At 37.4% G+C, this 27,931-nt stretch overlaps 1 pseudogene across 1 annotated transcript; it reads left to right on the plus strand.

Annotated features, from left to right (window-relative positions):
* On the plus strand, nt 1–27,852 carry LOC308258753 (histone-binding protein RBBP4-like; annotated as a pseudogene). Its single transcript has 2 exons — nt 1–1,001; nt 27,786–27,852. The product of its transcript is annotated as a histone-binding protein RBBP4-like (transcript).
* The last annotated feature ends 79 nt before the right edge of the window (nt 27,853–27,931 follow it).

Consider the following 27,931-nt stretch of genomic DNA (forward strand, 5'->3'; position numbering starts at 1 on the left):
ATGACCCATGCCCTGGAGTGCCTCAGTCTAACTGCACAGTGACTCCAAGATGTAACCAGACCAGAAGGAAAAGATTTCAGCATTCATCGACTTGTCCTGAAGACAAACACTTTGGATAAACAAAACCACCTTGTGATGGCCAGCGTACAGCTCCCTAATGATGATGCTCAGTTTGATGCATCACACGATGACAGTGAGAAAGAATAATTTGGAGGCTTTGGCTTGGTTAGTGGAAAAATTGAAATAGAAATTAAGGTCAACCATGAAGGAGAAGAAAACCGAGCCCACTATATGCCCCAGAATCCTTGCATCATTATGACAAAGACTCTATCAAGTGACATTCTTGTTTTTGATTATACAAAACATTCTTCTAAACCAGACCCTTCTGGAGAGTGCAACCCAGACTTGCATTTCCATGGAGATCAAAAGGAAGGCTATGGGCTTTCTTGGAACCCAAATCTTAGTGGGCACTTATTTAATGCTTCAGATGACCATATCATCTGCCTGCAGGACATTAGTGTCAATCTAAAGGAAGGAAAAGTGGTTGATGCAAAGAACATCTTTACAAGATGTACAGCAGTAGTAGAAAATGTCTCTGTTTGGGTCAGTTGTCAATGATCAGAAACTTATGATTTGGGATACTCATTCAAATAATGTCTACAAACCAAGCCATTCAGTTGATGTTCAAACTGCCTCTCATTCAATCCTTATAGTGAATTCATTCTTGCTACAGGATCAGCTGACAAGATGATTCTTATGGGATTTGAGAATTCTGAAACTTCAGTTGCAATTATTTGAATCACATAAGAATGAAATATTCCAGGTTCAATGGTTGACTCACAATGAGATTATTTTGGCTTCCAGTGGTACTCTTGTAGACTGAATGACTGAGATTTAAGTAAAATTGGAGAGGAATAATCCCAAAAAGATGCAGAAGATGTCCTAACAAAATTGTTGTTTATTAGCTGTGCATGGTGGTACATGCTGACAGAAAGATCACAGTTTGTGGACAACCTCAGCTACTTAGTGAGGCCCACTGCAACTCAGTGAGACCCTGTTTCAAAATAAAGTACAAAAAATAGGGCTGGGGTTGTATGTAGCTCTAAGGTAGAATGCCCCTGGCTTAAATCCCTGGTAATTAAAAAAAAGTTTTTTATTCATGGTGGTCACACTGATAAGATATCTGATTTTCCCTGGAATTCCAATGAACCTTGGGTGATTTGTTCTATATCAGAAGACAATATCATACAAATGTGACAGATGGTAGAGAACATTTATAATAATGAAGATCTTGAAGGAAGCATGAATACAGAAGAACAAAGATTTTAAATATGTCTGACCTTGTGATTTTAGACTTCTCTTTTATTCCTCTCACCCCTGAGATTGATTTTACATTGTTTTTTGAGACATGACTTTGTTCAGTGATCCCTATATTATGAGTACCACCCACAATGCTATTAGCCCAAACAGTGGGTGTTTTCTAAATATTAACTGGGGTACTTGATTCAACAAAGCCAAACTTATATTTAAATTTTCTTCAGGAATTTTATAGTAAAAACCCAGATCTAAAGTAGCTACAGAAAGGAAAATAATATGTGTGGTTATTTTTCTTCTTAAGGTATATCCCCAAGTTTTTCAGACTCATTTAAGTAAAGACTAGATTGTGTAAAGAATAGAGCCAGATGAGATGGGTGTCTGAACCATTAAGTATAAATACTTCAAGATGTCATTCTTATTCAGGAATTAGGGATGATTCAAGTCTAGATTCCTACTCTAAAATAGTCACATCTGACTTTTCAGAACACACATTTTCTTATAAAAATCAGTCTCCTCTTGGTTTCTTCAGTTAAGTCAAAACTACATGTACCTCCTTCCCCATGCATTTTTGCCTGTTAGTATATTTCTGCCATTTTAATATTGATAATTTCCTATCTGTGAAATGGTTCTTGTTGAGATTTTCTTAAAACTTGAGTCCACCAATTTGTAAAGATGTATGTTTTTACATGACAGCTATACTACAGGTGGACTGTCAGTTCGAGAAGGGTGAATTGAATTGATAGCTTGTATTTGTTTTGAAAATTAAATTAATCATTCTAAGAGTTGCAACTTTTTTTAGGAGTTAGTCCTTCACCACTAGGTTCGATATCATATCCATTTTGGGAGACTCATTTTACCAGCAGGCCTGTTACTTGCCTCGACTAACTGTGTAAATGCTTATAATGGAATACATTGCTTTTATGCATAAAAAATAAGAAATAAAAAGAGTTATATTGCCAGTGACAGTGTGGAAATTTAGAGGATTATCAGAAACTATACTCCAACAAAATGAAAAACTTAGAAGAAATTGATAAATTTCTAGACACATAAAAATTTCCAAAATGGAATAAAAAACATACAGAAATTTTAAACCAACTAATAGGAATCAAAGGGATTGAGGCAGAAATGAAGAGCCTGCCATCAAAGAAAAGTCCAGGATCAGATGGTTTCTCAGGTGAATTTTATAAAACCTTCATAGAAGAGATAACCCCAATACTCCCCAATCTATTCCATGAAATAGAAAGAAGTGGGACTCTCCCAAATACATTCTATGATGCCAACATCACATTGATACCAAAACCCAAATAAAAACAGTTCAAGAAAAAAAAAACCCTCAGGCCTATATCATTGATAAAGTTAGCTGCAAAACTGCTAAATAAAATACTAGAAATGCACATTCAAAACCACATCAAGCCGGGCTTGGTGGTGCACCCTTGTAATTCCAGCATTCAGGAGGCCAAGACCTGAGGATTGTGGTTTGTGGACAACCTCAGATACTTAGTGAGGCCCTTTGCAACTCAGTGAGACCCTGTTTCAAAAATGAATAAAAAATTAGGGCTGGGGGTTTCACTCGGAGGTAGAATATCCCTGGGTTCCACTTCAAAACAAAACATCAAAAACCAAAAAACTGCAAAAACAAAACATTATACACCATGATCAAGTTGGGTTCATCCCAGGGATGCAAAGTTGGTTCAACATATGAAAACCAATCCGTGTAATTAATTCACCATGTAAATGGAATTAAAGACAAAAAATCACATGATCATTTCCACAGACTATGAAAAGCATTCAACAAAATCACCCAACATTCATTCATGTTAAAAGCACTGCAAAGAATCAGAATAGAAGGAATATACCTCAACATTGTAAAGGCAATATATAATAGGCTTACAGCCAGCATTATATTAAACAAGGAGAAACTGTGAGAATTCTCCCTAAAAACAGGAATAAGACAAGGATGTCTACTATCATCACTCCTTTTCAAAATAGTACTTGAGACTCTAGCCAGAGCAATAAGATAAGAGAAGAAAATTAAAGGAGTACAAATAGGAAAAGAAGAACTAAAACTATCCCTATTTGAAGATGACATGTTATACTTAGAAAACCCAACAAACTTAACCAAGCCTCATAGAACTGATCAACAAATTTAGCAAAGTATCTGAATAGAAAATCAATAAAAAAAATTAGAAGCTAGGTGGGCATATGTTTGTAATCCTAGTATTTGGGAATCTGAGACAGGAGAATCACAGGTTCACAGCCAGCCTCAGCTACTTAGTGAGGCCCTCTGTGATATAATAAGACCCTGTTTCAAAATAAGGAATAAAAAATAAGGCTGGAAGTGTAGCTAAGAAGCAGAATGCCCCTGGGCTTAATCCCCAGTAACCCCCCCACAAAAAAATCAGAAGCTTTTTGTATGCCATCCACAAATCCACTGAAAAATCCAGCAAAACACTTCAACTCAGGATATCCCTCCCCCAAATAAAATACTTAGGAATAAGCCTAAACAAGGTGGTAAAAGACATCTATAAGGAAAATTATAAAATATTAAAAAAAAGAAGTTGAAGAAGACCTTAGAAGATGGAAAGAACTTTCATGTTCTTGGATTGGTGGAATAAATATCAAAATGGCCATTCATTGGTGTTGACAAAACTGGTTAACCACATGTAGAAAATGGAAATAAACCTCACTGTCTCACCATGCACAAGAATCAATTCAAGATGAATCAAAGATATGGATTTAAATGTATTATCAAAGAACTAAAACATTGCTGGTGAGTTTTCAAATTATTGCAGCCACTTTGAAAAACTATATGGAGAATCCTCAGAAGAATGAGAATGAACCTACCATATTACCAAGCAATACCACTTCTGAGTATCTACCCCCAAAAATGAAAACCAAACTACCAAACTAATGCCTGAATATCTATGTTTATAGCTACACAATTGAAAGTTGCTAAATTATGAAACCAGCCAAGATATTCATCAAGAGATGAATGGATTACAAAACTATAGAATATGTACACAATGGAATTTCACTTAGCCATCAAGAAGAACAAAATTGTGTCATTTGCAGTGAAGGATGAAACTGGAGAACATTATGTTGAGATTTGTCAGTCACAAAAAGTGAAAAGTTGCTATAAAACTAGATGTCAACCACTAAGCCAAGCATGGGAAGGAGGGATGGGGAGGGAACGAGGTGGGGATCGGGTAGGGGCTAACTGGGCGATGTGTGCATGTATGTCTACAAAAGTATCTTCTTTATACCATTATGATGTATGAATAAATTGCACCAATAAAAAATAAATTAAAAAAGTGAAAAGTTGAATGCTTTCCCTAATATGTGGAAGCTAGAGAGAAAATGGGATATAGGAAGGACTTCAGACCAAAAAGAAGACAACTTCAAAGAGAAAAGAAGGTGACCTAACTGAGGGATTTGGAAAGGGGGAATAGGGAAGCACCCTTATGCACATGGTGTATATTCACAAACATATCAAAGTTAGTCACTAAGCTGAACATTAGAAGGAGGGAGAAGGAAGGGAATGGGGTGGGAATTGGGGAAGGGCTAAATGTTTGATGTGTCCATGTATGATTACAAAACTGATCAATCTGAAAAAGATTATAAACTTACCTTAAATGGAAAGTCTAGGATAATAATACATAAAATTTCTTGCCATCTATTAGGTAATATATTTATGTTGTTTAAATAGTTTAACTCATTTAATTATTATAATCTTAATTAGTAGGTATTAGTATTACCTTCATTTTGCAAGTGAAAGAACTGAGACATAAAGCAATTATTTCTCAAGGTTGTACATCTTATAAAGAAAGAAAGCCTAGTAATGATTGGAGTGCAGATCATCTGGCCTCAGAGACAAGATATAAAATTGTATTTATTGTCTGATTAAAACCCTGTATAAAGCATATATGAAGCAAGAATAAGCTAATTTTAAAAAGTGAAAACACTTCCTATGTATAACTATATTTCTACAGGGCTATTATCTTCGACGGTGTGATACTTAACTAGCCACTAAAATAGACACGGTCTTGAGGCCTGCAGGTACTGAATGGATGGGTTCTGTGGCTCCTTTGGAAGAACACCTGTGGTTGTTTTAGTTGCATGGGATGGGTGATGTGCAGTGATTTTAACTGTATTTCATCATTTGTTTTCTCTCCTGTGAATCTGGTCACACACAGCTGGAGACCAGAAAAATGGCTGATATTGGCATAGATGAACCTATATCAAACTGCAAGTTGATATTACCCTTGGAGGACTTGGAGCCCTCAGACTTCGTAAGGCCATCATATAGTGATATTATTGATGGAATATGATTGTTATTTACACCTCACAAATGATTTCCATCGTCATCTCATTTGATCTACACAAAAAGATTATCTGTATTGCAGATAAAGAAATGGAGATTAAAAATCACTTACATTACAAAGCCAGCATTTAAATCCCACTGTTCTATTCTTTCAGCCACTTGATCAAGCTATGTATATGTATGTAGCTGTCTTTCTATCTATCTCTCCACAACTTAACATTCCTCACTCAGCACTATATCATGTACATCTATCTAAGTTACTGTGTAAATATGACACATTTCTTCAGTAGTAAAACAATAACTTGTACCATAAAAATGGATTGCAGTCTAACCTTTCCATTGTTTGTAGATACATAAGTTTCAAGTTTTTGCCATTATAAACACAACCACAATAAACAACTTTGTTATATATATCCTACATACTTGTTCTTTAATTTTTACAGGATTGATTCCCAGAAGTAAATTCGCTGAGTCAAAGGATATGTGCTTTTAAAATTTTAATACATCATGTCAGATTCCTTTCCAAAAGACTGGATCAAAGGCATTCCCACTGATGATGTATGAAAGCGCCTGTTTATCTTTATCTTCACCAGCACTGGAAACGTTCCTTTGTAAATTTGTCTTGGTCTCCTATAGAATGAAGCCTCGTATTCTGATTTCAAATCAAGAAATCTGTCTTCAATCAAGATATCTCAAACAACAGATTCCTGGAAAAAAATAGATAAGTTTATCTTTAAGAGATTTTTTATAGTCTCATAGACATGGGCTTTATTAAGAGGCAGCTTTTGGCCTCAGCCACTGCTTTGTATACATACAACATATCAATAAATAATAACCATTATGGTTGAACATTACAGCTGACAGTATAGTAAGTTATGAACAAACCTCCTCATTAGCAGCACTATTATTTTGGTGTTTGCAGCAATCTAGTATTCACAGCTAAGTTGAAACAAGAGCCATTATGTATGTAAGACATTTTTAGCTCATTTACTCTGAACCCACTTTGCATACAAGAGCACTTGGCCCACATCATATGGCATCATATCCAAACAAGATGCAAACTGAAGTGAAAAGAAATTGGACCTCTTTGATATGAAACTATCCTGTGCTTGGTTGCTTGTGACTTTGGGACTGAGTTCCCAATTGTTTCCAAATGGATTTAGATTTTAATTTCCATCTAACAATGTACATATTTTCTTGTTTTTGAGATGGAAGGAATATCATTCTAATATATTTTGTACGTATGCCTGCATTTGTTGATTAGTCAAGAGTTAGAATTGTAACATTATATCATTGCGCTTGGTTTCTCCTTTTAAAAATTTTCATCATTATTTTATAAACTCAGGTTGGGAAGTCCATTGTCTTGATTACACTTTGGGAATCTGTACTTTCCCTGCTCTTTCAGTCCATGATGTTTAGAGAGACTGAGAGCATAATCTCTCTCCACTCCTGGTTCCAGTATATTCTGTTCCCTTGCTGTATGGTTGGTTGAGGGATGGGCATAAAACCCACTTTTAACAATGACGTGCAACTCTTGGACAGTTGTTATAATTCTAGAGAGAGGACAATCCCTTTCTGAAGGGCTTGCTAGCTATAGCAACCCTGGTTCAGATTTCCCGGTTTTGTTTTGTTTTGTTTTTGAAAATTTAATGATTTCTCCTTTCTTTATTTAACTTAACTATTTTTGAATTGAGCTCCTTTTATTTGTACATGAATCCCAACTGACTTAGGGTTTGAATTATTTTCATTTTTTCTATTGCATTGTTAGTTATATAATATTTCAGTGGCTCAAGTGGTTTATAGTGAAGAACCAAAGTTATTTTAAGCCCATTTCTAATGCAAAGTATTGATTAGATTAATAAAGAAAGAAAGAAAATAAGCTTAATTATTTAAGCTTACCCAGGAATAAGCTTATTATTGTCAGTTCTACAAATTAAAAAGTTAATTTTAGCTGGGTGTGGTGGAGCATGCTTGTTATCTTAGTACTTGGGAGGATGAGACAGGAGGATCTCAGGTTCACAGCCAGCCTCAGCTACTTAGCGAGGTCCTCTGCAACTTAGTGAGATGGTGTTTCAAACTAAAAATTTAAAATATGGCCCTATTTTTTATATTGTATATTTTTTATATTTTTATATTTTATATTTTATATTTTATATTTTTATATATTTTATATTTTATATTTTTTATATTTTATATTGTGTTATTGGCCCTATTTTTTACTATGTGCCAGGAATTGCACAACAATTCCTGGCACATAGTAAGCACTAAATAAATTTTAGTGATGGGTGATTGATGATGATGATGATGATCATCTTTCACTAGAAAAATTGAGCCTGGTCCAATCAGACAGGTCGAGTAGAATGAAATTATTGCTGACACATTTCTCCCAGAAAGGCAATGGACTAGAAATTCACCTTTGACAATAGTTGTTCAAATGGCGTATGTAGTGTGTACTATTTATATTTATGTCAGCTTATTCACATCGTGAAAATTTGCAGTGTTCTTTTTCTTTTCTTTTGTTTTGAAAGCACCCTAGACAATGTGAAGGACACAGATAAACCAAACATTCCCCATGTGGAAGGAGACCCATACATTTGTCACTGAGATTAATAAATATGTTGATGGACATACCATTGCCTGGAAAAATTTGACTGTTACCAGGGAACGTGTCCTAGGAGCTATTAGAGAAACTGACACTTTACCATAGCAACATCTTTTGCTGCTTACAACTTGGGCTTTAAATAGTTCGAGAGATGATATGGCTTGAGATTAAAAGGCCAAACTGAGCATGTGCTCACACGTGCTCAAATCACGCTTTGCAGACAGTGACTAGAGCATTTTTTAATTCCGTTCCTACCTAGATGCTGTTATTTGTTTCCATGACACTGGTTCTGGGAATGGTACAGAACACATTCAGTCATTACAAGTGATGGACCAGATAGTAATTGATGTGTGTTATGAAACTCACATCTGGGCCTTCCACCAGCTGAGAGTCAGTTTGATTTGATCTGGCAAAAGGAGTTTCAAAGCATTTGGTTTCTAAATTATAGTGATTTACAGAAAAGTGCCTCTTAAGATCACTATCTGCTGGGAGCAGGTTGAGTTCCCAGAAAAAGTGTGCTTTCCTTGTCCTGATTTCTCCAAATGGCAAACCCAGTGGGTGCTCCTCATCCACATGGTCCCTTGAAATCACCATTTTTTTTTTTTCTGGTGGCATGTGCTGCCTACAGGTAGATTTCTAGTGCTAAGATTTAGTTCAATGGGTTATAAATTATTTTGAGTAATTGCATAATACCTTGATATTAAGACTATGGCAACAAAACACTTTGATAATAAAGTTAGAATTTTTTTAAAAAATTTTTATTTATTTATTTATTTTATTGGTGTACTGTATTCATACATCATAGTGGGATACAAACTTTTGTAGACATACATGCACACATCGCCCAGTCAGCCCCCACCCGATCCCCACCCCATTCTCTCCCCATCCCTCCCTCCCATGCTTGGCTTAGTGGTTGACATCTAGTATTTTAGCAATTTATCCAAAATTAAAAATGATAATCTCACGTAACAGTTTCATTTGTCTGATACCAAGCTTTTGATGACTTAAAGATAACATTTCAATATTTCTTTTTACTTTCTTTCTTACCAGAGAATATTTTTTTTCTATTTTTTTAGGTGAAACTATCATATATTTATATATTTATTTTTCAGAAAAAAAAATCTATCCTAATATGGAATATGGACTCTAGATACCCAAAACGATCTTGAAAAAGAACAAAGCTAGAAGATATATATTTTCTGATTTCAAACCATATAAAGCTACAATAATTGAAACAGTGTAGTACTATTCTAAAGGCAGATATATAAACCATTGGAGTTAAATAAAAGCCTAGAGCTAAATTCTTCCCTATATTGTCAAGTTATTTTTGACAAGGTTTCCACGAACATTTGGTGGTGGAAATAATAATCTTTTAACTAAATATTGTTGAAACATAATAATTACATGGAAAAGAATAAAATTGGACCCTTACCTAATCCCATATACAAATATTAACTCAAAATAGATAAAAGACCTAAATATAAATCTTAAGACTGTAAACTTTTAGGAGAAAATCTGGGTCATAAAACCTCACAACATTGAAATTGGCAGTGATTTCTTGGATATGATTTCAATGGCACAGGCAACAGAAGAGTATACAAACTCCCTAAAAAATAAAAAAATATTGTATATCCAAAGACAATGTAAACAGAGTTAACAGTTACTAATAGAATGGGATAAAATATTTCCAAATGCTATATCTGAAGGTATATTAATATTCCAACTAGAAATCCTAAAAATTAACAACAATAAAGGCAAATAATACCATTTAGAGATAGGTAAAAGACTAACATAAGTAATGAATTTCCGCAGATAACCAATCTTAGTTGTCTGTTGGATGGAAAATCTTGTTTCTCTGGTTCTGGTGTGTGTTACCTATTTCTTCTTTGTAGTTAATCTCTTTGAGTATTTTCTCTAGTGCTGGTTTTGAAGACATAAATTCCTTCAGTTTCTGTTCGTCATGGAAGCTTCTTATTTCTCCATCTAATTTGATAGGAAGTTTTGCTGGGTAGGAAATTTTTGGCTGGAAATTGTTTTCTTTCAGAATTGGGAATATGTTACTCCAAGCCCTTCTGGCTCTCATGACTTGGTTTGGGAAGTCTGGAGTGATTCTAATTGGTTTGCCTCTGAATATCACTTGGCCCTTTGTTTTTGTTGCCTTTAAGATTCTCTGCTTGGCTTCCACATTGGTCATTTTGACAATTATGTGGCGTGGAGATCCTTTTCTCTGATCCTGTCTAAAGGGAGTTCTATAAGTTTCCTGGACCTGTGTATCAACCTCTTGCTCTATGTCTGGAAAATTTTCTGCTATTACTTCCTTGAAGAGATTGTTGATCCCTTTGGTTTCACCTTCTTTTCCCTCCTCTATTCCAATTATTCTTAGGTTAGCTCTCTTAAAATGGGCCCATATTTCTTCAATATCAGATTCCTGCTGTCGGATATTTTTTCCTAGATTAGAAACTATGCGTTCATTTTTGGAATGATCATCTTCTAAGAGCGAGATTCTGTTCTCCATGTGGTCTAATAGGTTGTTTGTGCTTTGAATTGAGGCCTTTACTTCATTAATTGCATCCTTTATCTCTTTTTGGCTCTCTCTGAGTTCTTTTTGAAGCACCTCTATTATTTCTACAGTTATTTTCCTGATTTGATCGTCTAGAAATCTCTGATTTTCTGTTTTATTGGGTTCTGATGTTGTGGGGTTGTGGGCATTCATTGCTCCAGTATTATTCCTCTTTCCGATGATTTCGAAAGTTTGTGCCTTCTCTGGGTTCTTCCCTTGGGTCACTATGACTTCACTTAAGGTGTCCTGGATCTCGAGTCAGTAGTATCTCAGACCCCACTACTCCTTTACTGGGTTGTATCACAGAGTCTCTGACCCAAAGTGTCGATAGAGGCTGCTTTAGACTGAGGGGGGTACCAGGTTGCACATTCTCCTATGGTGTGATATCTCTGCCACCGCCCCTCCCCCACTGGGTCAAGTCCCAGGGAGTACAGTACTGGGATTTCTCCTCTGTGGCCCGCAATTTGACTCACTGTTCTTGAGTACGCAGATGTAGCTGTACTGGATTCGGTGAATTCTCTGCTGCTGCCGCCGGTGGCAATATGGCGCTGCTGCTATGCCCTCGGCCGTGAGGCTGGCGTATTACTTCTTGGTTTTGATTTCCACTCTGAATACCTGCAGCGTGTGCTGAGCTCAGCCACTGGGAGCTTTAGATTTTACCAGCGGTGAGAAATCCCGCCTGGCTGTTCCGCAGCGGCTCACCTCGGCTTGCTGTAGAGGTCTGGTGAATTTGCCGCTGCCGCCGGCAGTATGGCGCTGCTGCCGCGTCCTCGGATCTCCTCTGTGGCTCTGAGTTCTGTTCTCATTCCGCTTTCTCTCTGGAGCCTGGTGATTTTTTTGTTTCTCTGGTGATGGTGTTTTCTGGCTATGAAAGGCGCTGATTTTGTGGTAATGGAGATTGGTTGTTAGCGGGGCTCTTAAGCCCCGCTTTTCTCGGTCGCCATCTTCCTGGAAGTCCTAATGTTAGAATTTTTAAAATCTTCATAAATTTATGTAAACAAGATTATTTCCTTTCAATTCAAAGTAAGTAGAGTTTTCTATACAATAACTGTCATGACCTTAAATTCTATTTTATGGTTCCTATTTCCCTCCTTTTGTTACATTATTTCACTAGTGAATAACCTATAAGCATTGAATGCCCTCTTTGCTCTCTTAACTCCTCCTTCCTTAGCAGAACTTGCAGAAATCTCATCCTGGTATTTTGTTCTTGGTGCTGGATTTCACCTTAGTATGATTAAGTTTATGTGTGTATTTTGCCTTTTCTGAGAATTTGCACTTTATCCTTTTATTTTGAGTTGGAAAATAAAAGGTTTCCCCTCTTTAGTAAAGGTATTGCAGGTATTGCTAAGCAGGAAGAGACACTTTCTGGAATTGGGTGACTGTCTTCAGGTATTATTCTAGGTCCAAAGGATCGAAAAGAATCATCAAGAGTTACCATCGAATTTGCCACAGCTGCTAGACATCTTTACTAGAGGAGAAAGTCTGCATCAGAGTAAGAAATATTGGTATCTTCAACTAAATACAGATTTTCTGTATAGGTCACTATGGTATACTTCTCAAATTTAATGTGCTCCTGATACTATGTTAAAATATTGATTCTGATTCAGTACATTTTGAGTTAAGGACTAAGATTATACATTTTTTACAATGCTAATGTCAAAATTTTGTGATGTTAATGTTCCTAGACCATACCATTTGAGTAGCAAGGATCTTGAAATCATCAGTCTTCCAAATTTCCTTCCTTTTTTAACTTTCTCTTAGATGAAAATACACACACATCTACATTATTGAACACTGAATATTATCATTATTAATATTTGATAAAATTTTCTACAATAGTCTCTTTAAAATGATAAAATAGTATCATTCAGTCAAAAGTATTTATTAAGCACCCACTGTGCTAGGTATTTTCCTACACACTGGGCATATAATGGTATATGATACAAACACCCTACCCTCATGAAACTTTTATTCTTCTGGGAGAAACAGAGAATTAGCAAATAACAAATAAATATAAAAAAAAAATTCCAGATGAGGGTAAGTGCAACTCAAAAAAAAAAAAAAATAGGCCGATATAAGAGGAGAGAATGATGGGGTGGGTAAGCATAGGTGTTTTGAGAGGGTTATCTCTAATGACAACTCACCCTCTTTTTAAAACCACAACAAAATTTAAATTACCATGTTAATTATTAAATAAGCTAATATTTAATTCACACACTAAAAACCCAAGGAAAGATTTATTGAATGAAAATAGAAAGCTGTCTTTTCTCAGTACCACAAAACCTGAGTTTGCAAATGTAGTGTATACACATTGAATGATATGGTTCTCTCTAGGCACAAACCATTTACCCTCTGATGGCCTAAAACCTTCCAGTTTTTTAGAGCACTATTAGGGTCATATAAAGAATATTCCCTGAAGAACTCAGACTCATCAATAGATAAATTCATTGTAATGGATTTACTGGGTGATAACCCAGGCCAGTGGGTATGGCTAGAGAAGGTAGGTCCATGAGGTGTGGCCTTAGGGATCATGCTTGTCTTTCAACCCCCTTGTTTGCTTGCTCTCTCTGCTTCTGGCATTCATGATGTGAGAAGCAGAGCCCTTGTTTGTCCCATTTTTCTGCTTTTCACCAACATTCCCTGAGATCCAAAGATGTTGGACTCATATGGACGGAATTCAGAATGTCAAAAAAAAAAAAAAAAAAACAACAAAACACCGTGTAGTCACATAAATCTTCTTTCCTCTAAGTTGTGTGGTCAGTTGTTTTGGATCATAGAAGTAAGAATATTGACTGAGACACGTGCCATTAACACATTACCTGTTGGCATATCTATGTAGCCTAGAATGTTAATAACCTCTAAAAAAGCCAGGTGTGGTGGTGTATATTTATAATCCCAGCATTTGGGAGGCTGAGACTGGAGGATCATGGTTCAAAGACAGCCTCAGCTACTACTTAGTAAGGCCCTCTGCAATTCAGTGAGACCCTGCTTCAAAATAAAGAATAAAAAAAAAAATAAAACAAGGCTGGGGCTGTAGCTCAGAGGGAATGTTCCTGGGTTCCATCTCTAGTACTGAAAAAAAAAATCTGAAGAGAATTAACAAACTTTCTCAAAGGAGATTTAACCAATAGCAAGAACCTATCTAGTCACTTACCTTACTTCACTGTGTAATCAGATCCTCTGAGATCCTTCTGTATTCCTAACCACCAAACCTCATTTTATACATGAGGGTCCCAAAAGTGAAGAGGGTGGTAGCTTATCTTAGCCAAGGCAGCACCAGGGCTGGGACCAGAACAGCATAGATATTTACATTAACAGCTTCTTGGGCTCTTTACCCTGCATTATTCTTTCAACAGAAAGAATAATGAGTAGAGTTTTCAATACAATGTTTTTAAGATGTTTCAAGGATAATAATTCAGAACTCTTTCTTTTTTCTTTTCTGAATATAAAGCCTTATGTGATCCAATACTATAGATTACTAGAGCCCCTGGGTGACAGCATCTCTACTTGGTTGGTGGGAAAAATCAGTAAATAAGTACACATTAACACTGACAAGAGACTACCATCATTATTTAAAATAATTTAAAATAATTTTTTTTTCGCTTGTAATTCTAGCACTTGGAAGGCTGAGACACGAGGATCACAGTTTCTTGGACAGCCTTAGCTACTTAGTGAGGCCTTCTGCAACTTGGTGAGAGCCTATTTCAAAATACAAGAATAAAATTTAGTGCTGGGGGTTGTGGCTCAGAGGTAGAATGCCCTTGGTTCAATCCCCAGTGCCACAGAAACATTTGTTATATCCTTTTATTGGTCATTGTAACCATACATCTTTTTGAGGTTTAATGTACTGCACCTAGTACATTTCCCCCAAGATCCACCCTGTTCCCTCCTCTCCTGCTCCCTCCTCTCCCCCATTAATAATATGGAAATTGGTATTGATAGCTTCACCAGTATACATATAATTGTTTGAACTGATTCCTTCACCAATTCTTATTTCTCTCCATCCTACCTCCCTCCCCATACCCCCTTCCACTATTCTACTGATACAGCTCCTCACTTACTTGAATTTTCTTTTGTTTCAGGTTTCTGTCTTTCACATATGAGAGAAACTATCTTTGAAATAAATTCATATCTTAAAAAATAGAATTAGTGCTGGGTGTTGTGGTGCACACTAGTAATCACAGTACTCAAGAGGCTGAGACAGGAGGAGTGCAGGTTTGTGGCCAGCCTCAGGAACTTAGTGAGGTCCCCTGCAACTTAGTGAGACCTTGTTTCAAAACAAAAAATAAAATAGGTTTGGGAGTCTAGCTCAGAGGTAGAATGACCCTGAGTTTAGTCCTCAGTACCACATTAAAAATAATTAAATTGATAATGGAGTAGGAAAACCAGTAAAAACAATACTAGAAAGAGGAAGAAAAAGAAGAGAAAGATGAAGAAGAGAAGAAGAAGGAGGAGGAGGAGGAGGAGGAGAAGAAGAAAAAGAAGAAGAAGAAGAAGAAGAAGAAGAAGAAGAAGAAGAAGAAGAAGAAGAAGAAGAGAAGAAGGAGGAGGTTTCTTCCGAGTAAAGCAGGTATTTTGAGATGCACTTCTGACAAAGAGAAGAATGGAGTAGCTTTTAAGCATTTTGCCATGAAAGGAAAATGCTAAATTTGTATCATTATGCAGAAAACTGGTAAATCAAGAATTTTGTTGAGCCGGGCGGGGTGGTGCATGCTTGTAATCCCAGCATTTGGGAGGCTAAGACAGAAGGATCTGGAGTACAGACAGCTTCAGCTACTTAATGAGGCTCTTTGCAACTTAGTGTGACCCTGTTTCAAAATAAAGAATAAAAAATAGGGCTGGGAGTGTAGCTTGGAGGTAGAATTCCCCTGGGTTCCATCCCCAGTACTAAAAAAAAAAAAAAAAAAAAGAATTTTGTTGACATGAAAAAAGGAGGGAGGGTGAGGGGAGAATTGATGTTTGCTAGCAGCCAGCATTCAACAAGCTCTTTGGTGGCAGGTTTGTTGATGGACAAGCCACTGAAATGCTAGCAGTGCCATTTTGGGGTTCCTTAGCACACGCAGGCAAAAAGCAAGCAAATCCCATCTGGGAAATATGTTCATCTTCACTTAAGATTGGTTTGGGTTTGTTCTGTTTCTTTAACCTCGAGTTTTGCTTCTCCTTGATCCTTCAGTAAGGGAACTTGAACTGGTCTGTATTTGTGTTCTTTTTGGAGTCTATGCATATATAGCTAATAAAATTAATGTAACAAGAATAATGCTTCAACAATCTAAAGTTAAAATTTTTAATGTTAAGACCAGAAAATTCCTGTTGTTACTATTACTGGTCATTTTGAGACCATATGTGAATCATACCAATGATAATTCCTCTAGAAAAATATATTTTTTTAGTTTTTTTGCCAAATGAAGTACTCGGTGTAAAAACAGATTTCTTCAAATGTAGCAAATTGTTGGTTCATTTACTAACCATGTTTGTTTCATGTATTTGCATTTGCCAGGCAAACAGTGAGACTATATATATAAATTTTACTGCAAAACCACCACTTTATGGCTTACCGTGAAATTATAATTTTTATGTTGCTGAGATTTTTGTAGTTCTAGAATGATCATTTCAATTTGTCCTGGGCACCTTATACCATTATGCTAAGAACATTTCCAGTTTAAACATATATAATTTAACAGATTTTGCTTCAGTACATAAATGAAATATAACATATAATAGTCATTATAGAGAGTTCATTTGCTAAACATATCTAAGCCTCGGTTTCCCTATTCTTCCCATGACTTCTTGGCTTGGCTTCTGTTCCCTGCTTTGATGTAGACTGCAGGTTGGAAGAGACTCAGCATGAGATCTCTTTAGAGAGCAGGGTGCAGTCTTGGCAAATGTCATGGGAATGTTATTCAGATATTCTGTATACTTAAAAAACCCAATTTCTAAATTAGTCCTTCCTTCATTCCCAACCCTTACATGGGGAACCTTTCTTTACTTCAAAACCCCCCAAACAGGCTTGATCTTGAGGATGATGGTTTCTTCTTTTGAAGCTATTTTACCTTTGTGCAGAAAAAGTTATTCACAACTCAACTTCTAATTAAAGTCCTCATCCTCTCTCAAGCACAACAGATCAAAGAAATGAAGGTGGAGATTCTGCATATCACAGCCTTGTAAGTTTTCAGCAGGAATTACACAGTGTTGAGCATATGAATTTAAATAATGTAAAAAAAAATGAGTAGTAGGCTCTGTCATAAACCTTTACTCAGCAGGATTTGACTTCCAAATATTTATATTGGGTTTTCATTATCTTTACACACCAAATTTTGTGGTTTGTTACATATCATCAAGCTCACTCTGTGTGGCATATAAAATATTTTCTTTTTAATCCTAATTTAGAATAATGTTTGAGGAAGGTATCACTTTAGAAAGCTGTTTGTTGCTGGGGCAGGATTTATGCCATTTGAAACTGGAATTGTGTGGAGCAATTATCAGTGTATAACAGAGATTTGGGACTCAACACATAGGTGGTGCTCAGAAATTAGGTTTCTTTCTTCAGAGAATAAATCTCTCTAAAGGATTAAGGTAGTAGAGCAGGCTTTTGCAAATTTGCATACATTGTATACTGAGTTTCCATAAGATGCCATAAAGAGTCATATAACTTCCTTGGCAAGAGCCACAGGATAAAGATGCAATTCTGCGAGCATTATGTGCTTAGTTGACTTTGCCTCGGGCCATCAAATAAAAATGGCACATACTGTTAGCCTTACAGAGAGAGGATTTTAAATATCTTTCTTAAAAATTATGTTCTCTTTTGATTTATTTTGTGGGCCCTTTTATTTGTTACTGAAAGAGCCCGGTGATGGTGGAGGTGGTGCCCAGGGGATCATCCCTCTTGGAACATGACATGTTGAGTTCTGTATAACCCACAGTTTGCTTTGATATTGGACACTTTTCACATGTTGAATTAATTTCAGTTAAAAACACAAAATCCCTACAAAACCCAAACTCAAACCCAAACCTAAACCAGTTTTCTTAAGAGAGCAAAGGATTCAAAGAAAGTTGTGTGTCTTTGCAAAACAGAAAGCTGAGCATCATCTTTGAAAACCTAAAAATATTTAGCCCTAGATGAGAGGCTCTGGCCTCCTACTGGATAATCAATGGGGTGTGAGCTTTCTTTCATGCCCAACCCTCTATTATCTCTGAAATAGGCTTCTGAAGAGAGAGGTGAGGTGCATCTTCACAGTGAGGCATGTGAGTGCTCAGAAGGGGCTGCAACTTGGTGGAGAGCAGGGCCTACAGGCTCCCCTTCCATAGAGATTGGAGGGGCGCAATAAAAAGATCAAATCCAGCAGAGATAAACGGCAGACATCATCATCATCTCAGGTGATCGATATCCAGTTACTGAGGGTAACCACTGTTAGCCGAGCTCCTCAGTCCCTCTCTGAGACTCCCAAGAAGTGATGAATACATCTCTTTCAGGCGTGTAAGCCTTCAGAGTAAGCAAACTGAGGGATGCAGACATGTTGCAAGAATTTTCTATAACATCACAAAAGTCTGCTTTACTGATGGAAATAGGATGATTTTACCAATGTGAGCAGTGTGGAATAAAACAAAACTCAAAATTCGTAGATAAATAAATCAAACTCAAGACAATTATGCCATTTTTGCCATGTTTTCCACAGCCACCCTATCAAACACTGACCTTTGAAGAACAGTAAAGGAGGGACACTATTTTCTGTTACAACACTGAACTTGCAGGTTGCCGAATCACATACTTTAGGACAGAGTCTCAGCAAGTTCTGACTAGAACAAAGTCTTAGCAACAGTTTCCAGTCAAGCGTAGCCACATATTTCATCCAGACATTTCGAGAATGAAAACGAGAGGGAAATTTTAAGAGGCCTTAAACCCTATCTCCCCATTCACTCCTTCCAATATAAATTTAGATAAGTGTAATGTACAGAACATAAGCATCCAAATAGACTCATTTGATTATATGGCTTTTCTGTCTAGAATTATGGAAACAAGAAGTTTTATTTGCTCTCGGGATATAGTATTACTGAAAGTTTTTTTGCTAAGGTTAATAAAAAGGAAATTCAATAGATACATTAAAATGTCTGAAATAGGCTCTTGAGTTAGAACACTGAGCTCACTGCACTTAAAGCTTGGAAGTCGGAATTCTGACGCCACTGAACGGTGTGTGTGTGTGTGTGTGTGTGTGTGTGCGCGCATTCGTGTGCGAGTGTGTGAAGTGAGGAAGTTGCTCTAGGAAGACATGTCTTTGGCTCAATATTTGAGAGCGTGTTGCTTCAGAGAAACACTTCTAAGTGGCATTTAAATTCTTCTATTAATACAAGTTGGTATAAGAAGGATAATTTTCTTTTCTAGAGACCATTTACCATCATTCTCATCAATATTTAACCATTGGGAAGCAGGGAGGCCTATTAGGTTATCTCAAGGACTGTTTAAAAATCGGTGATAATTTGAATCAAAATTCAGTCTGAGAGAAGTTGGGTAACCTGTCTGTCTAGAAAGCTTTTCTTCTTTTCTCCTCCCTCTCCTCTTCCTTCTTCAAGTTCTCCTGATTTGTAAGCCCAGGGCAAGTTTAATTATAATTAGTTAATGTTAGTTAATTAGGTAATGTTCATATAGTGCTTTGAAGATGAAAAGTGTTTTAGAAATGCTAAGTGCTATCATTATTAATATCAGCAATGGGGAAAAATTAAGCATGCTGAACACTTTTAGAAACTGCAGAATCTGAACGTGAAGTGCTCGGTGCCACGTGACTCATCACTTTCACCACCACTCTTCCCCATGGAATGTGAAACAGCCTTTTGTGTTCATTGTTTGGGTCCAGAGTTCCCTTCATCCATCCCTGGCATAAGCTGCCACTTCTCAAAGAGGTAAGCCATGAATCTTAGTCTAAACAATGCCCCAGCACGTGGACCAGAGAATGTGGACTCACAAGCATATATGCTCATATACAGGTAGATGAGTCTTCGCTAGGCAGTCACACTTATGTTTGTTTCTGAACTCTGAGACATCTCAAAGGTTCCCACTCTTCATATTTTGTTTAATCTTTCCTCTCCAGAAGAAAATAGTAGAAAATTAACAAGAAAAAAAAAACCCAACTTGGATTATCTAATTTCTTTAAGAAAATGAACCTGCCAAGTAAAAATAGAATTTCTTACTTGCAAACACATGGGACTCTCTTAGTTGTAATGAAGATGCAAACTTTAAGGCATATGGCTCCTAAGCTTTAGAAATGCATGCTGTCCCATGCTACTTGCAGAACATAAAGCATTCATAGGCAATGTTACATCTGGATGGCGCTTCGCACAACTTTTTATTAGCTATGCCAAGGAAAGTAGGTCAATATAATTTCTGATTTACAGGGGAGGAAATGGGGCCCTGGCCAAAGCTAAGTCCATGTGAGGGTAAAGGTTGCCGCTTGGAAAAGAATGCTAATTGGAAGCAGTGCTTTCTTAAACTCATCTTTCAAACAGAAATTTCATTCCTCTAGATCCAATTTTGAAGATGCTTATAATGGACAACAGATTAAGTCTTGTGGTCTTGGAATGGAATGAATCAGTTTATGGTGGTGGAGAGACAAAGGGGCAGAAAGAGAGCTGAGGGCCTTTGTTGCCATCTGGCCATGGATCTAGAAATGAAGTGGGGATGATACTCGAGTGATTCTGACTTACAGAAAGTCAGCTAGGAAATACTTGGCTTACAATTCCAGGCTTCTTTGTTTCGCTTATTAATACCTTGCTGCCTTTCCTTCATATGAATTGTTTAGGTGGGAGGAATACCAGGGAAATGGCATAGAAGTATCTTGGAATTGAGTTAAATTGTTCCCAAGAGTCCAAATTGGTTTCTTACTGTTTGGTGGAGTAATTTCTGCATCATACCGAAGGCCTAATGAATACTTCACTTTGGCACTTGGAAATAGACACATTCAGATCATGTTAATCAAACATAATTAACTTTCAAGGAAGGAGGTTGGGAGAGCGGGCCAAAACAAATGTGCTGAAATAGAATAGGGATAAATATGAGGTCCTGCAGCTAAGAAAAAAAATCAATTGCATGCACATGGAATAGCTATGCAGTTTATTAAAGCAAAACAAATCAAAATAAAGTCAGACAAAGCAGCATCCACCCCAATTTAAAGTCTTTTGTTGACTGAGAGCTCACTTCGTATGCAGCCATGTAACCTGGGCGCAAAGTTTTTTAGCACCTCAGCTTCCTCAAGGCCAGTGTCCAGCTCCGGGACTGAAGGGGGCCTCCTCTGGCCTTCAGAGACCATATCCCATGAACCGAGTGAGATATTTTTTTCTGGGCTTCAAGAAAAAACTTCATTCTCTTATGAGGATGGAAATGTGAGCAATTTAGCCTAGGCGAGGCAAGTTTCTAGAAAAATGATGGTTGATTTAAATTTTAGAAATTTTAAAAGTGTGAAAAATTTTAACATCTGGAGGAGAGATTAGGGCTCAATATGCGTAAATTCGTAGGGCCAAAGAAGAAATGGTCGACAGGACTGTGGTTGTGGACTTCAAAGCCTTCTTTATGTGATCCTTTTCCTTGCTCCTTATCACAATCCCTGCACCCAGGGAGTACCTACTAGTCACCTGGAAGTCCTTCCTTCACTGTTAGGCTGTTCCCTACTGCTTTTTGGTGCAACTGAATCCTTTCAAGTCTTGCCTAGTGGCTTTCAGTTCTAGCTACATATTAGAATTGCCCAGGGAGCTTTTAAAATACTATGCCTGGGCTCCACTTCCCGAGGTTCTAATTTAATTGGTCTGGCATGGGATCCAGGTATCAGTATTATTTTAAAGCTCTCCAGGTGATTTTAATGAAGCTGGACCACCACTTCAGTCCCAACTCAACTTTAGTAATGCATGGCTCAATTTCTGTTGCTCCTTTGACCTTCTGCTGGGACATTTACTTGTGATTAATATAATGTCTGATTTAATTGATTCAATGAGAAACAACTACCAGCTCTATGTTATCAGTCATTTTCCAGAATGCATGTGCCTGATTTCTTTCAGTTGAATCATAATCCTTTGATTATGTTTTATCTTCTATATTTCTTCCTCCCCAATATACACTATATTAACTTCACCTATAGAATTGTGCATGTGTGAGTTTTTCTTTAGATTATTATTGGAAATCAATAAACATTTTTACTTCATGGGCAAATAAATTGTGGATTTTGAGAGTTTATATTAAGCTTATGAAAGTCATTGTATACGGAAATGTCTATTTAAAGGGGGCATGGAAGGTTAGCTAAGTTATTGAGTGAGGAAGCAAGAAAATATAATAACACTTTGTATGCATTCATTTTGCAGTGGATAGTATGAAAGGTAATTGTAATGGTTTGCAGAAGATGCCGCCTGGAAGAAACAGAGTAACTGACTTGGCAGACCCTGCGGTGGCTTGAATAGTGACAGGTAGCTGGGACTTGGGGCTGCAATAGCCTGCAAGGTTAATTAACTGCTTTTAGCTAATGATAATATCTTTGCTTGTTTTATTGCTTGAGAGAGTGTGGCTTTTTGGATTGTTGCACCAAATTTCATTTTAGCCCTACAGGTGGATTCGTGCAAATCAGAACAAAAATTATAACCTAGAAAGTGATGAAGTAACTAAGCTGTTAATAAATTCCAGTGCCACCTAATAATAATACTTTGTGTTTATATAGAGAGTCTTTCTTAGAGGAGCTCAAAGCATTTTATAGGCTCTGAAAGTTAATCAAGTTGGGAATTTTTCAACTATTGTGGGAGTGAGATCCAGAGCTGCACACCTCCAAGCTGTAAAGCTGACTCTCTTTATTTACACATGTGCACCCTGTTAATGAGAGGACTTCAAAAAGGCTGAAGCTCTTTGGCCTTTGAGACATTGTAATATAAAGTGAACCTAAATCCATTTCTGGCCAGCTGGTGAAAAGATCCAAACAATGCTTAAAGTATTTTAACAAATGAAAACAGTAAAAAAATTTCATATGCAGCTGTCTGGCATTACTTTGTCACCATGACAATTGCTGAAATATAATGATCCCCGTGTTTGTGCTTTCAGTTATTATAGGAATAATCGTGAGAAGGGAGAGTGAATTTTACTTTGTTTTGTTTACTGACATTTTTGTGTTTCTCTTTATTCTAATATGTATAATCTTTGAGTAATAAAAGAGACTGAGGAGGTAGCGGATTTTATGGCATGGTAAGGGTAAGAGGCTAAAAATAAGTATCTTGTGATAAGAGTGTTAAGTGGTACCTTGATTATTTTTATGGCAATTAGGATATCATTTCACAGAGGAGCTCTTACAATAAGAGCCTTCAAACAAGAGCAAGAAATGCACCCTGTGATGGAATTTTAGAATATGTATTAATAATGAGAATCATGTAAATGTTCCATGTCCTCAAAGACTGATTAGTCATGTGAACTTAATCTTAGAATCCGTGACTATTGGCTGTTTCCATTTTTGCAGGGATGCCTTTCTTACCACTTGGTTGACAGTTGATGATTTCTTATAGAGCTAGATTTTTGTCTAGGCAACTGCTTTCTTTTTCTGGGGTCCTAGGGACTTGAAATGTGTTACATGTGGCAAGGTTTTATGTATCCTCTAAAGAGGCAGATGGAGTTGACTTGGAGCACCTGCCATATTGTAATGGAGAGAGTCTTCCAAAATTAGAATATCAGCTCTTCATTCAAAGATACTTTGTCATTCCAAGTACAGGCAGTGAAAATTACTGGGCTCTCTAAGCATTTGTTTATTGATTGATTTATTGAATTTAGCACAGGGTTTCTCACAGTGAGAGGAGTAGTCTTGGTGTTGGTCAAGATGATTTTAGCGGGGGCTAGAACCCTTACGTCATATAACTGAATTACAGAGAAAGTTATTCTTTTTTCAGTTTGATTCCAATTGTTCTGATTATGTAAAAGAGACAGGCTCAGCTGGGAACTAGTATGTCTTTCTTGTTTTGTTTTTAGTGTAAATGATACTGATTGTCTGATTTTAGATAATGATATAAGGATTCTTTTAAAATACATTTAGGTAAGAAAAACAAAAATATTTTTAGAAAATAAACAATGGCAGAGGTGAAGTGTGACTATCAAAAATTAGCTGATAAAAATAACTGAATTATCTTACTATTTGGGTTTATTCCTACTTACCTATCACCTATCGATTATCTATCTATCTATCTATCTATCTATCTATCTATCTATCTGTGTGTTATTGGGGATTGAATGTAGGGGTATTGTATCTCTGAACTCTACCTTCAGTCCTATTTTATTTTTTAGTTTGAAACAGGGTCTCACAAAGTTGCTGAGGGCCTTCTAAATTGTTGAAGCTGGCTTCAGACTTGCAATCCTCTTGTCTCAGCCTCCCAAGTACTAGGATTACAGGTGTGTGCTACCATACATGGTGTCTTTTCTGCATTTTTTATTGTAGTTGCCTACTACCTATTTCATGTAAGTTTTACTTTTTACTACCCCCTGAATCAGACGTCACTTATGAATGGGAAAAAATTATTTCTTCTAATTTATAACTGTCTAATAAAGATGATTTTCACTGATTTTCTGTACTATAACTTTTCAGTTATATAAATAGAATAATTTGTCCGGGCGTGGTGGTGCACACTTGTAATCCCTGCACTTGGGAGGCAGAGATAGGAGGATCGCGCAGGTTCGAAGCCAGCTGCGCTGGCTTAAGAAACCCTGTTTCCAAATAAAAATATAAAAATAGGTCTGGGAGTGTAGCCCAGAGGTAGAAGGGTTTCCAGGAACCCCAGTACCACTAAAAATCAATCAATCAATCAATCAATCAATCGAATAATCTAATCTATTATTCTTGGAAGAATTTGGGAAATAATTCTCATTTGTTTGGAGGTTCCGATGAGGAACCCTAGTTGAGAAAAGTTTTTGAAGTTTTTGTCAAGTGAAACCAATTGGCTTAATTATCTCTGCTTTTGTAACATTCAGATTAAATAGCACTTGGTTGTTCTGGGAAGACAGGAACTCTATTATAACACAACTAAACAAGTGCATTGCAGAGTTGATACCAATAACTCTCAACACAAAATGGGAAAAGTGGTCTCTAAAAAATCCTACATATGTTTTCTGCATTCTCCCTGGTTGTGGGACACACAACCTAATGCTGCTGTGAGCTCATTGTACCAGGCTCCAGAATCTAATTCTGCCCCTCATCCAGGAGGTTGATTGCAGGCCTAAGCCAACCAGAGTAGGGGCATGGCTGTTCCTTATTTGTGAGTAGTGAGATGTAAAAGTGAGCCAGAGACACAAGTTCTTTCCTGGGATAAACGGTAATAAGAGGTTCTTTCAGATATTCCTTTTTGTTGTTATTTCCTCCCTCCACTTGACCGTTCCTTTTCAGGTACTTAAGATCCTTGTGTTATTCCTCCCCCTCCCTCTGGTCCCTTAGTCCTCACCTTCAAAGGAACACTCTTCTCAAGAAAGCAGCTATTTAAACTGAGTGTTGTGGCATACACCTATAATCCAAGTAGTTGGCAAGCTGAGGCAGGAAGATCACAGATATGAGGCCAGTCTCAGCAGCTTAGTGAGGCCTAAGCAACCTACTGAAGCCCTCCTGTTTCAAAATAAAATAGGTTTGGGGGTGTGGCTTGGAGGGAGAATGTCCCTGGGTTCAGTACACACACACACACACACACACACACACACACACACACACACAGAGAGAGAGAGAGAGAGAGAGAGAGAGAGAGAGAGAGAGGCTATTTAGACCTTGTGCTAAACCAAGTTAGCTTTATTACCTTTCCCAGGTGTGTTTGCAATTTGAATTTCTGAGTGCCAGTTGTGGAACTCTGACCCAGTTAAAGGGGTTTCAGAAAAATGTTGATTTTTTTTTTTAAAAAAAGGCCCATGTGGGGAGGGTCTTGCAGGCAGAATTGTGGAATTGTGGAAGGGAGCTCTGCTCTTAGGTCCTGCAGGCCCTCTTGGCTTGTTCTCAGGCCTCAGGCCTGATGCTTCTAGGCAGTGCTCATTTTCCAGTGTTCTGTCTGTGTATCAAACCTTTTTTTGGAGGGGGTGGTTCCTGGGTTTGGTTTGGAAATACAATAATGTATTATCTCAATGGATTTGCTGGATGGCAGTGTGAACAATGCCTCTATCTACAGTGCTAAGCTGTCCCTCTGTCCTGCTTGGGGTTAGCATCAGCCCCCAGCCCTCTTCAGTGCTTCACAGGTTCTGTAGTTGACAAAGCGCACTCCCAGCAGGCTCAGCTCTGAGCAGCAATTCATTCTATACAGCACCCATCTATTATCTACCTAACTACACATTATGAAAAGAATAAAGAGGAAGCATTGGAGAGGTTTTCTATGTTTTCTTTGGCCAGTTCAAGATTTGGGCTAACTCTGCTTTTCGCGTGTGAAGCGCTGCCTCTTTCAACAGGGCGGCACAGTGGAAGGGCCCCTTGAGATTTGCTGTTGCAGGCTGCTTGCGTTTAGTCTTGATGTTATTACTGCTGTTCTGGGTTTTAAATATTTTAATGAAAATTTTTATTGTGTTTGTGGACTGGCTTTTAGCAAAGGCTGCAATTTTAAACATTCTAATAAATGAATGGAAGATGTGTGTGGAGAGAATTAAAAGTGGAACCTAGCTAGCTCACACTTACAGATGATTTCTTAGAGCGCAATACGAGTCTGATGTTGTTTTCAAAGGTAAAGGGGTGGTGTTTCTCTTTCAGAACCAGCAAAACCGCCAAAGCTCTGCATACGCTTAGTTGGTTTGGTAAGTATTTGATTGCCTCCTTCTTTCAAGTGGATTATTGTTGTTGTAATGGAATTGCCATGTTTCAGAGCTTTGCCTGGTTGCACAAAGAAAAAGGGGATGATGAAGAAAGCAATGACTACCCTAGAAAACCTGGTCTCCTGTAACTACCTTCTCCCTCTCGCAAGTTAGCGATGAAAGGCTATTGGCTTATGGATTTGATAAATAGGCCTAAATATCTAACCCTGTGTCTAAAGCTTTCCCATCAAGCAATGTTGCTCATCTGGTGAATTGTACGTTCTTCCCACTTCTGGTTTTGAAGCTTTAGGGCCCTTCCATATAAAATGAACTCATGCAATCTGGCTAGGTGGTTTTCACAGTGTTTTGAAAATGCACTCTCTTTTTGGTGTGGTGTTAGCTGGAGTTCTGTAGGAGAGTATGGGTCTCTCTCTCTCTCTCTCTCTCTCTCTCTCTCTCTCTCTGTTCCCAAACATCAAAACATAAAATGGAAAATGCTTTTGAAATGTGATGATAATGGCCAAGTTCCTGTTTGCTTCCAGACAAGTTCTTCATCTTTCTGAGGCTCTGCCCTGCAGAGCCAGGGTTAGACAAAAAGAAGCATGGGTAGAAATGGGGGGGAGGGGAGAAGAAAAGAGATTCTGTCTCCTCTATGCCTGAAGTTGCATTGTCTTATGCTCCCAAATGTGCCCTGCCTTGTGGTCACAACCCTGCAGGCTTCCTTAGACACAGCTACCTCTGGGGTCTGGTACTACCACCTCTTGCCCATCCCCAATTCGTAATTAAAAAAAATCTCTAGCACATTATTTTCTGATTATGCACAGTACATAATCATGGTAAAAATGGAAACAACATAAAACTACAGAAAGTGTTGAATTCTGTGAAGTTCTACTATCCAGCAATAACCATAATCAACATAATAGTGTGTTTCCTTCTTATGTGTTTTTGCTATGAATAGATATCAACTGGGAATGTTTTTGGAAACATCTACTGGCTGCTGCTAGTGACTTCTCACCTATAATTTATGGACACACTTCTGTGATAAGAACACATGCTATCAGAATATCAGTCCAGTTTCCAGGATAAAAGGCATCAAGGCCAAGATCTAGAAAGCAATGTATACTAGCCTCTGACCTTCTACTAAAGAGGCACTCCCTTTAAACATGGTTATCTTGAGGGCCACTTCCAGAGCAAATGTCTTTGGACGAAGACCCATTCTGCATGTTGTCCACTGCAGATGGATACTGATCAGCTTCAAAGATTCCCCCCACCCCAAGATCAGCAGACTTTTGCAGCAACTCTAGGAAGCCTACACATAAGTTCCTTGAGCAGAACAATAATAATGACAAACCCTGTGCTTACGTGGTAATTTATGCTGATAAG

Source organism: Muscardinus avellanarius, assembly GCF_963383645.1.
Source record: "Muscardinus avellanarius genome assembly, chromosome: 2".
Classification (NCBI taxonomy): domain Eukaryota; kingdom Metazoa; phylum Chordata; class Mammalia; order Rodentia; family Gliridae; genus Muscardinus; species Muscardinus avellanarius.